General features: G+C 41.9%; 1 long non-coding RNA gene across 1 annotated transcript; it reads left to right on the top strand.

Annotated features, from left to right (window-relative positions):
- Window positions 1–3,974: 3,974 nt before the first annotated feature.
- Window positions 3,975–7,413, top strand: LOC118646648. The gene is made up of 2 exons (XR_004964155.1): window positions 3,975–6,767; window positions 6,872–7,413. It is a non-coding gene; the product is annotated as an uncharacterized LOC118646648 (long non-coding RNA).
- Window positions 7,414–9,156: the final 1,743 nt, after the last annotated feature.

Raw genomic sequence — 9,156 nt, 5'->3', positions numbered from 1 at the left:
AGCGTCGCCCGCCCTTTTCCTCCCTGTCCATTTTCCAGTCCTTTTTTGTCCACGTAACGTCTGGCGCAACGCGCGCCACGAACAATTGCATTAAAGTCTTTTGATGTCACATTTTACTGAGAATGGCGACCGCTTGAAATGTTGCACAAACATCACTGTCCGTATTCGGCAGCAGATCGTCTCGTTTTCGGGAAAGAACGTTTTCACCGTTGCGCGTTTCTCTCGAATTAATTAACCGTCGCGTTTTCCTTCCTTTCGATCACACCCGAGTGTAGTCTACGAAGAATCGATTAGACGGCCCTGTCTAATTGTTACGGAAAGGATGCGAGCGGGTTACGGCATGCCCTTCGAGGGCCCTTACGAGGGCCCCTTCCATCGCCAGGATCTTTGATGGACGCCTGACTGCTCAAGAAAATTCAGTTAGTCCGCAGCTTTGTGCGCTATCGCGAGCGACGAGGAGCGATAGAACGACACGTAGGTAGATAGAAGGACAAAGGGTGAAGGGTTACAGCAGGGTGGGAGTTAGTGCTCGGACCGATGTCTCCGCTCCGAACTTAATTAGCCGTCGCAGCCTTAATTGCCACCTGATATTGCCCCGAGACAATTAACGCAATTAATCGGAGAAAGTGTGACGCGGAAGAGTCTTTTCTTCCGAGCTGCTTAGTGCCTTCGCGTCTTCGCGAGGTTGGAATTTTTCTCAAATGCGCCCTCTCGATCGCGACGATGCGCCCTTCTGCATTACGACGTCGGAAACTCGTCCGGCGAATTCGATTAACTCCGCACCGACCGGACAGGTTTTTCCACCCCTTTCGCAATCCACGTCGTCGTTCTATAATATTATAATTGAGTTACACATCCGACGACAAAGCGTGCTAGATCGAGCGAGCCTCGTTCGTAGCCTTGATGAATCCTAAATTTTGCTAATGGCTAATTTTGCGTTGAATAATATATCTTTGCTTTAGTTTACGGATTTATATGAATTTAAATAGGTTTACGCTAATTTTTGCATCAAGTTAATGCTCATTTTACCAACATATAAAATAATTGTAATTATTATAAACTTTATACGTTACGGCCAACAGTATTTAATTTCGTGTAATGGCATTTATAAATTAAATCGTTTGTGTACTGAATTCCGAGATCTTTTCCCTCGATATTTTCTCTCGCGGAGCCGAAGTCAATTTCGAAAGAAAATGTCGAGGGAAGTGAATTAACAACGCAAGCCGCGTTCCCCAACTTCCGACTCGGAAGTTCTCGGCTGTCTCTCTTCTTATTCTGTCGCACGTGCGGTATCGGAGATTAATTGCAAAGTGCAATTGGCGAGGATAGGCGGGCAGGGCAGATAACTGCGGCATCTCGTCGAGAGCCGGTGCAAGACGGGGGTGAAGGGGAGGGGGGAGGGGGGGGGGAGGGTGAAAGGAGACGGTTGGAAAGAGGTGGCGGGGAGCGGCGCTAGCTCGCATAATGTACTCGGCGCGGCATAATAATTCAGAAATTTGCATGTACGCGGGCTAACTCCTCAAGTAGGTTATCTATGCTGGAAGTTTTCTCCCGTGATATATAACGCATCCCACTGTCGAGTGGTGTATAGGGGCGCGCACGCGAAGCTACGTCTACAACGCCTTACGTCCACGCGGGCTGAAAGGGGTGAGAAGACCGAGGGTGGCTGCTGCTTCAACTTGCGTAACTAAGCGGTTGGGAGGGTATATATATCTGCGGTGTAGTGCCGACACATTATCTTTTCGAATTTGAATTACTCTGTGGCGGAGATAAACGATCGTCACGTATTTCCGAAAGTATTCTTAAAGCAATTTATTCGTCCCTCTACACTTTCGTCGTGAGTTTCTTTCCTTAGAATCGATTTCGGAGAATTTAAAAAAAATTATAGGCTTAACACACTCTTATTACGCGATCTTTTTTTTTTCTATTTTTTTTAAATGTTACACTTACCGGGTTTAACTATATTTAGTTACAATTGTAAATTAATATTATTACTTTTACAGAGATAAGATAAAAAATGAATAATTTAGAAGAATACGCACTTTCTTTTATCGTAATATTTTACATTTTGCAAGTTACAATTATAATATACGTACATATATATGAAGATAGTATTTTTCTTCAAGACTAATAATTAAAAATTCTCGAGATAAAAATATCGACATTATTTAATTATGTACTTATCTCTCGTATATCTGTCTAAATTAGAATTTTTACGTTTCAATCAACTTTTATTTTTGCGTTCGCATCAACATCGAGAATTGTTGTTTACTCAATTCCTAAGATCGATTATTACATAAATTCTGAAGATAACTTTCTCGTATATATTTTGAAAGTCGACGATTCAATATTCTCGAATTCGGCATCTTTTAAATTCACCGGAATAAATATCTGTGTCGCCGGCAATTTACGGTCGGTTAGCCTAATACACGATCCGGGCAATCCTCGTGAGTTAACCCGAGTCTCGGTTGTTGTCTAAGCAGCTTGATGTTGGTCGCCATGCGGAAAGGTCTTACCACGCAACGTCCACACACGCGCACCCCCGATCGGCCCGCGAGGGGCTCTAAAAGGGACATCGACGATGTCCACCCCCTGGCGTCTCCCCGCTGCGGAGGTCCTAATCCAAATTTCCAAACCTCATATTTGCCTTTGAGTCGCTCGTCTATCCTCCCGTCGTCCTCTTCGTGTACTCGCTTATACATGTCCCCGTCCTATCGTGCAGATAATACCTCCCTCGCTTACCTCCTTCCTCCCCTCCCCTCCCGTTCGGCATCCTTCTCTTCTTCCTCTTATACTGAAATCTCCTCTTTCCTATTACAGCGTATTATATGTACAGATTTCCCGGCAAACTATAACTGTGCCTCGATAGCCTTCCTCTCCGTCTCGCTCGTGCGGCCGGCCTTTCCTTTGCTCCCGGTAACGTTTTCACCCTCAAAGGACTCGCGCCGAGGCAGTAGTCGGAGGATTACGGCGTACAAGTCTTCTACGATGAGTTTAGAATTTAGCGTGACACGGCGCGACATGTATGGCACACGTGTACGCGGCCGCAGCCGGAGTTATTGAACGTTGAAGCTGTATTAAATTCTGTATCGTCCCCGGCTGGAAAGCAGCCGACCGGCCGGAAAGCTGATTGCGAGCTGATCGACTTTTCCAGGAACAAGCGCAATTATGTCCCAGCATTTGCGTAAATTTCGTTTGTTTCCTATCGTGAATAATTGAGCACTTTTCTCAGAAACACTTATCTAGAAAGTTGAAATATCGCTTTCAAAAATAACGTATACGTTTTCAGGGCCGTTTTTCATCTTACGTCACTAAATCTGACATAGAGAATTAAAAATACAAATAGAATTTCGGAAAAATATCTGAAATTAATGTTTCTTATTAATCAATTTTATTAATCAATGGATACAATAACTGTAATGAGTTGTACGAGTCGGACGGCCGATGAATTTTATGATGAGAATTTTATAATGTTGAATTGTATCTTTACACACAGTTTCCATTAGTTTCGCCCGACCAGACTTTACGAAATAATCGAAAAATTCACATTGCGTATAACTTGTACCTACGCGTTTCCTTTTTTATCACAATTTCTCCTATCTCATCGACGGAACATTGATTCCATAGATTTGCAAGCGGGCTATAAGTACGTAACACAGACGCAATGTATAAAACACGCGTATCCTTACTTTGAATTTTCATCTCTCTCTCTCTCTCTCTCTCTCCCCACTGCGTCTTTATTAACGTTCGCGCTCACGTTACCTTCGGTTCAGCAAATTGTACGGCCGTATATTCTGCACGCGAGCTTCCGCTCGATCGAGCGATAAAAAGATCCGTTCCCGATGCTTCGAAATATTCCGCGGGGATTCCCTTCCTGCGCGCGTATACGCGCGGCCGCTTTTATGCAAGTTAAAGCATCTCGCCTCTCGCGCGCCGCGTCGGATCCATAACGTAACCCTCCGACCCTCGTAAACCTGAATTTATTAACACTTCGAATGACGGGGAGATTTGCTAAATGGTTTTCAATTTGTATCTTAACGCCGCGAGACCACATGCTCGGCGCAGATTCGGCGCGACAGATATCGCGGTCGTACCTCGGCGGGCGAGAGTGCGTATCTCTTACCCCCGCGGTTCGTACGAAATGCCTCTTTATCATTGCGCTTATTATTACGAATCTCTGTAACAGAGCGTCGCCGGGGGACGCCTATGAAATTGAAATTCGGAAAGGAAGTTTATTTTATTGCGAGTCCCGCTAATCAATCGAAGGAAGTAAAAGCGCGAGCGCGTGCATGTATGAATTGCGGGATAAATAATCGCGTTGTAAGCTATCATATATATTACTTATTATATTAATCTCTGTTATTTATAATTTATACTTTTGATTTTATAATTATTTCATTATTCCTGATTAGTTTGAGAGTTTAAATACCTAAAATGTTGGATTAAACAGATTGTATATTATTTTGATTTATACAAATTTTATTTTATCTGATTGTCAGTAACTTATCTTTTTACGGGATTTACTGATAGACAATTGATAGAATCGACGACCAACTCTGACTATACTACTTTATAATTACTTATGGAGATATAGTTATACATTATTATATATTAGCAAAAATTAAAATTAATTTAAAATTTTGAATATATTTGAAGGAAAGATGATAAAATATAAAAAAAATTGTTTACAATCTGAGGAAAGAAACTGAAATAAAAACGTGCAGCCTCATGTAATATGCGAGTACTTGAGAAATCAATATCTTACTTACATCGGCAGTATATTTATTTTAAAAGATTAGTTCTAGAAGAGAGAGAGAGATGGATATTATTTATAGATTCAAATTATCATTACTTGTTAAATAATACGACAAAAATAATTCTCGCAATTCTTCATAATCAATAATAATGATGACACAATCAATTTAACGTGACATATTTTGTCATTAATAAAAAATTCGATCCATCCTACTTTTTCATGTTATAATAATTGTAACGTGATAATCAGTATAAATGATTTCTCGGATTTCTTAATTTTGCGATGGTTGAGTTTTCAACGAATGTCTGCCAGCGAAGTATGAACGCGACATTCTTAATGCCACCATAGAAAGTACCATGAGATATTTCCTGTGCAGTGACGCGTATTATTTTCCTGAGGTGTGAATGTATTTTATAGTGTCAAATGCAGTATACAGAGGTATGCGGAGGTTAGACTTTTAGTCTTTATAGTCGATAAAATATTTAAATTTAATACAAAAAATTACTTAAAATATAATATAATAAAAAGAATTCAATTACATTCAATATTTCTAATTTCTATAGATTCTAAAAATTTTTTTTCAACTTGGAAAATATAAAAATAAATATTGAGATAAAACTTGATTCTGATTAATAAACTGAGATGTTTGAAATAGTCCAGACAACGTGTACGAATCTGCAATGAATTGATACGCCAGGTATTGATGTGCTCGTACACAGGTATAGTGGAGACATTAGTTTTCTTAAAGACGGACGCTTCGGCGCGCGAAAAGTCACGTCGTTGCAGTTTGAAGCTCCGGGCTTCCGCGAGCGAGCTTCCTTTAATTCTAGCCGTAGCCTATTTCTAGAGTATCAGCAGGGGCCGTCCATTGGACGGCGAGGATATTCGGATGCATCGCGTGGGATGCTCGTAATTTCCCGGGTAAGCTCCGGCAAATTAGCTCCGGGCATACGTTACTCTCGCCTTAGTTGTCCCTCTCCTGCGCTTCTTAGTCCTCCCTACCGTTGTTCTCCTTTATCGCCCCTCTCGGAGAAAACCCGGCTTTTCTCGTAGCGAGCCAGCCCGCCTCGGCAGCCGTCTCTCCCGCGCGCTTTCTTCCTCTCCGCCACCCCTCTCAGTCCACCCTCCCACACCTCGGATAAACGCGTACACGCTCGCGGAAACACGAGCCGTTCCGTGTGCCCGTCGTAAGGTGGCGAGGCTCGTTCTTACCTCGAAAAAGCTCTCGGATAGAAAGAGAGAGAGCCCCCCATCCGAAGGTGGGGGGATACGCCGTCCTGGACGTAGGACGAGCGCGCCGGTCTTCGTGGGTTCGACACGAAAGCTCCGTTAGTAGGCGTGCCGCTCAAGCTCCGCCCGCAAGCTCGTGGGTGCACGCCCAGGGAACAGGGCTTTACCATCCGGTGCTTTGTCGACCCTGGCAAACCACCCTGCCAAGGGCCACCGCGCCCGATAACGTTAACCCCCGCGCAGCCCTCTCGCGTCCCCGAGACGCGACCTAGGGCGCGCGGTCCTTCTTCCACTCGCGGCTTGAAACTCCCTGGACCCCCCCCCCCTCCTCCCCCCTTTGTCCCTCCGCTCCTCGTTTCCTCTTCCCTTCTTCCGGTTCGGCGACGTACCCACCCATGGCCCTCCGTCGTAGGAGTTGCAACTTTAGACCGCTTTGCACACAGATTGCATCAGAGCCATCCGCGGATGCAATCGTTACCCCACTGTCGTGTTTCCACCCCCGTCGTCTTTCTCCCACGGAAGCGGCGCGCGAGCGCGTGTACGTGTGCGTACGCGTGTGTGTCCTGGTATACGTTAGAGGAATAGCTGACGCCGGTTCTCCGTGTTGGCGAAACGAAGAATGCACCGCCGGACTGCGACGGGGAAGTTGAAGACGAAGCTCTTGATTACGATGCTTTATTGGATTCGGTGTCGTAATCAGCGATGCGGGATTAGGTGACGGGTATATTGACCAATAACGTTCAGCGAGAATGAGCGATTTACGAAGCACTTAATACGCATAGTTAAGTAATGAATCATATTTTCGTTATTCGTTTAATCCTAGGAATAAAGAACTTTGTTAACAGGAACTGTACATGACTGATTATTATTATTCTCTCTTTGCAGCTACATTTAACAATTGTGTTGTATGTAAATGTTAAAAATAGGAAAGAATATAAATGAAAGCGTTAGATTAATTTTTTTTAAATTTATTTGCAAGATCTTGAACGAATTTTGGCGTTTAAACAAAATGTTAAAAGCTGCACGATGACTAATCGAACTCGAGTTGCAGTAGAATGGATCAGAACGGATTAAGACGTAACGGTAGGATAAGATACAGATGGGTTTTGTGACGCGTCTGGTTACCGTCTATCCCCGCGAAATAAAGCGCTCGGATGTGGCGAGTGTAAAATGCTGTAACGGCGAACGAAATCTCTCTAGACTCTTAGTCTGTCGAGACGAATTTGTCTTGGAGATTTACACCAAGATTTTCGGTGGTACGCGCGACAGGCACGTGTCATAGCAAATGTGTGTTTAAAGAATGAATAATAAATGAGACCAAAAATACATAAGAAAAAGGGAAACATTTGAAAACGAGTATAATTCTAAATTAGGTCATCGACGAGCTTCAAACGACTTTACAATTTTGCAAAAAAAAAAAAAAAAAACATTTTAATTGAATGCAGGATCTGATTAATTGAATTGAAACACTTGAAAGTCTCAATTGTAAATTACTTAATTAAAATGTTACCTGCGTTATTCCAAACTTCCATCGCGGTTTCGTTTAGCGTGTACTATCGTAACACCAATAAATTATTCTTTGTGTTCCAATCCGTAATTAAATAATTTCTATGAAAAAAAATTAACGTACTCATTCTGTTACGTAAAAGCAATATCGATCGACAAGCGGCAGATGAATGAGGTATTATCTCTCGCAGCGCTCGCTTTAATCCCAGGATTATCCAATATACCAATCGAACGTTATTGAAGCTGAAATTAAATCGTATACGCTATGATAGTCCGCACATTTTTGTTACTGCTAAATCAGCGTTGATAACACGAGAACGGTTTTATTCGGCTGTATTAACTTGATGTAACTGAAGTTATGACGACGAACTCGTAAATTCGTTCTTTATAAATGAATGAAAAAGTTGTATCAACAAAGCTACACGGTGATTGACATATTTTTAGTGCGATCATCGAATGATCAAATTTTTTTTTTTTACGTTACTTTCACAAAATGTTTGAGGGGGAAAAAACAAAGGCGCATCCAATCGAACCGATTTTCGTCGCGGCGATAGATTAGGTAACGTATCGCCGATAAAAAAAATTATCGGATAAACTTTGCCACCGGTTACGTAACCGTATTATCTGCCGATCCTCGATAGATATCCCACACCACAAATACTTCATTTCATCGTTAATCCCGGCGATAAAACGGCCGGGTTGAGTTGCGAACTCACCTAATTCCAACGGATTATCAGACGATAATAGCGTGCTCGTATCTTGGAGCACATCGACACCTACGTTTCGCATCCGACGAGACGAAGCCGTATACGTGCATTACGAGAGCGTGCGCGTGACATACGCAAACGCGCGGAAGGATGTAATCGGGAGGGACGTCGTTCGCGAAGCACCGAAAATTCGCGGATACTGAATTAGAATCAGTAAGGATATTATTTTCGTCGTCTATGGAAATTAATTTTCAGAGATTGCCTAATCCGGCGGCGACGTTTGCAGGAATCTGCGAACACGTACCGTACGTACGTGTACGTGTGTGTATGTGCATTCCCTTTGAAGCTCTCTCAGTTTCGAACGATCCATTTTAGTAACGTGAAGAGAACCGTGGTGTGTATGTGTGTGTGTGTGTGTGTGTGTTGACATATCGATGGAAAGCTGCTTTTGTATTAATTACCATTACCTTAATCTGGGATCTCTTTCGCTGATTAATTAGATGAAAGAAAAAATGTTAACATTACAAAGTTTAGAATTCTTTTTAAATCCTTGCCGATGAACGCATTCATGAACTCTCTTTGTTATATCTTTTATGTTTTATATTATCATCTTATATTTTTATTTAATGCAGTATTGTTTTCTTAGTATATATTTCTTTTTAACGTTTTCATCAAATTATCAAAGAAAAAAAAGTAAATTTTTTCAATTTGATTTAAAGTTACTCGAGTCATAAACTACATTTTTAGTCTAATAGATAGGAGATATAAATTTCTTAACGTTAGCTTATTAATCTACTTGCTTATCAATGGATGAGATTTCGATGTATCGGATCTTGATCATTGTTATGAAGGTTAAAGAATGATTCTATCGAATCAATTTCTAATCCGAATATGTATCTGTTGCTTCTTATCGCGTGGAATTAAACATCGATCTGTCTAAATGTCATATTTAATTAT

The sequence above is a fragment of the Monomorium pharaonis genome, chromosome 7, assembly GCF_013373865.1.
Source record: "Monomorium pharaonis isolate MP-MQ-018 chromosome 7, ASM1337386v2, whole genome shotgun sequence".
NCBI classification, from domain to species: Eukaryota; Metazoa; Arthropoda; class Insecta; order Hymenoptera; family Formicidae; genus Monomorium; species Monomorium pharaonis.
Note: the sequence above shows the minus strand (reverse complement) of the source record. Positions and strands in the feature narration are given on the sequence as shown.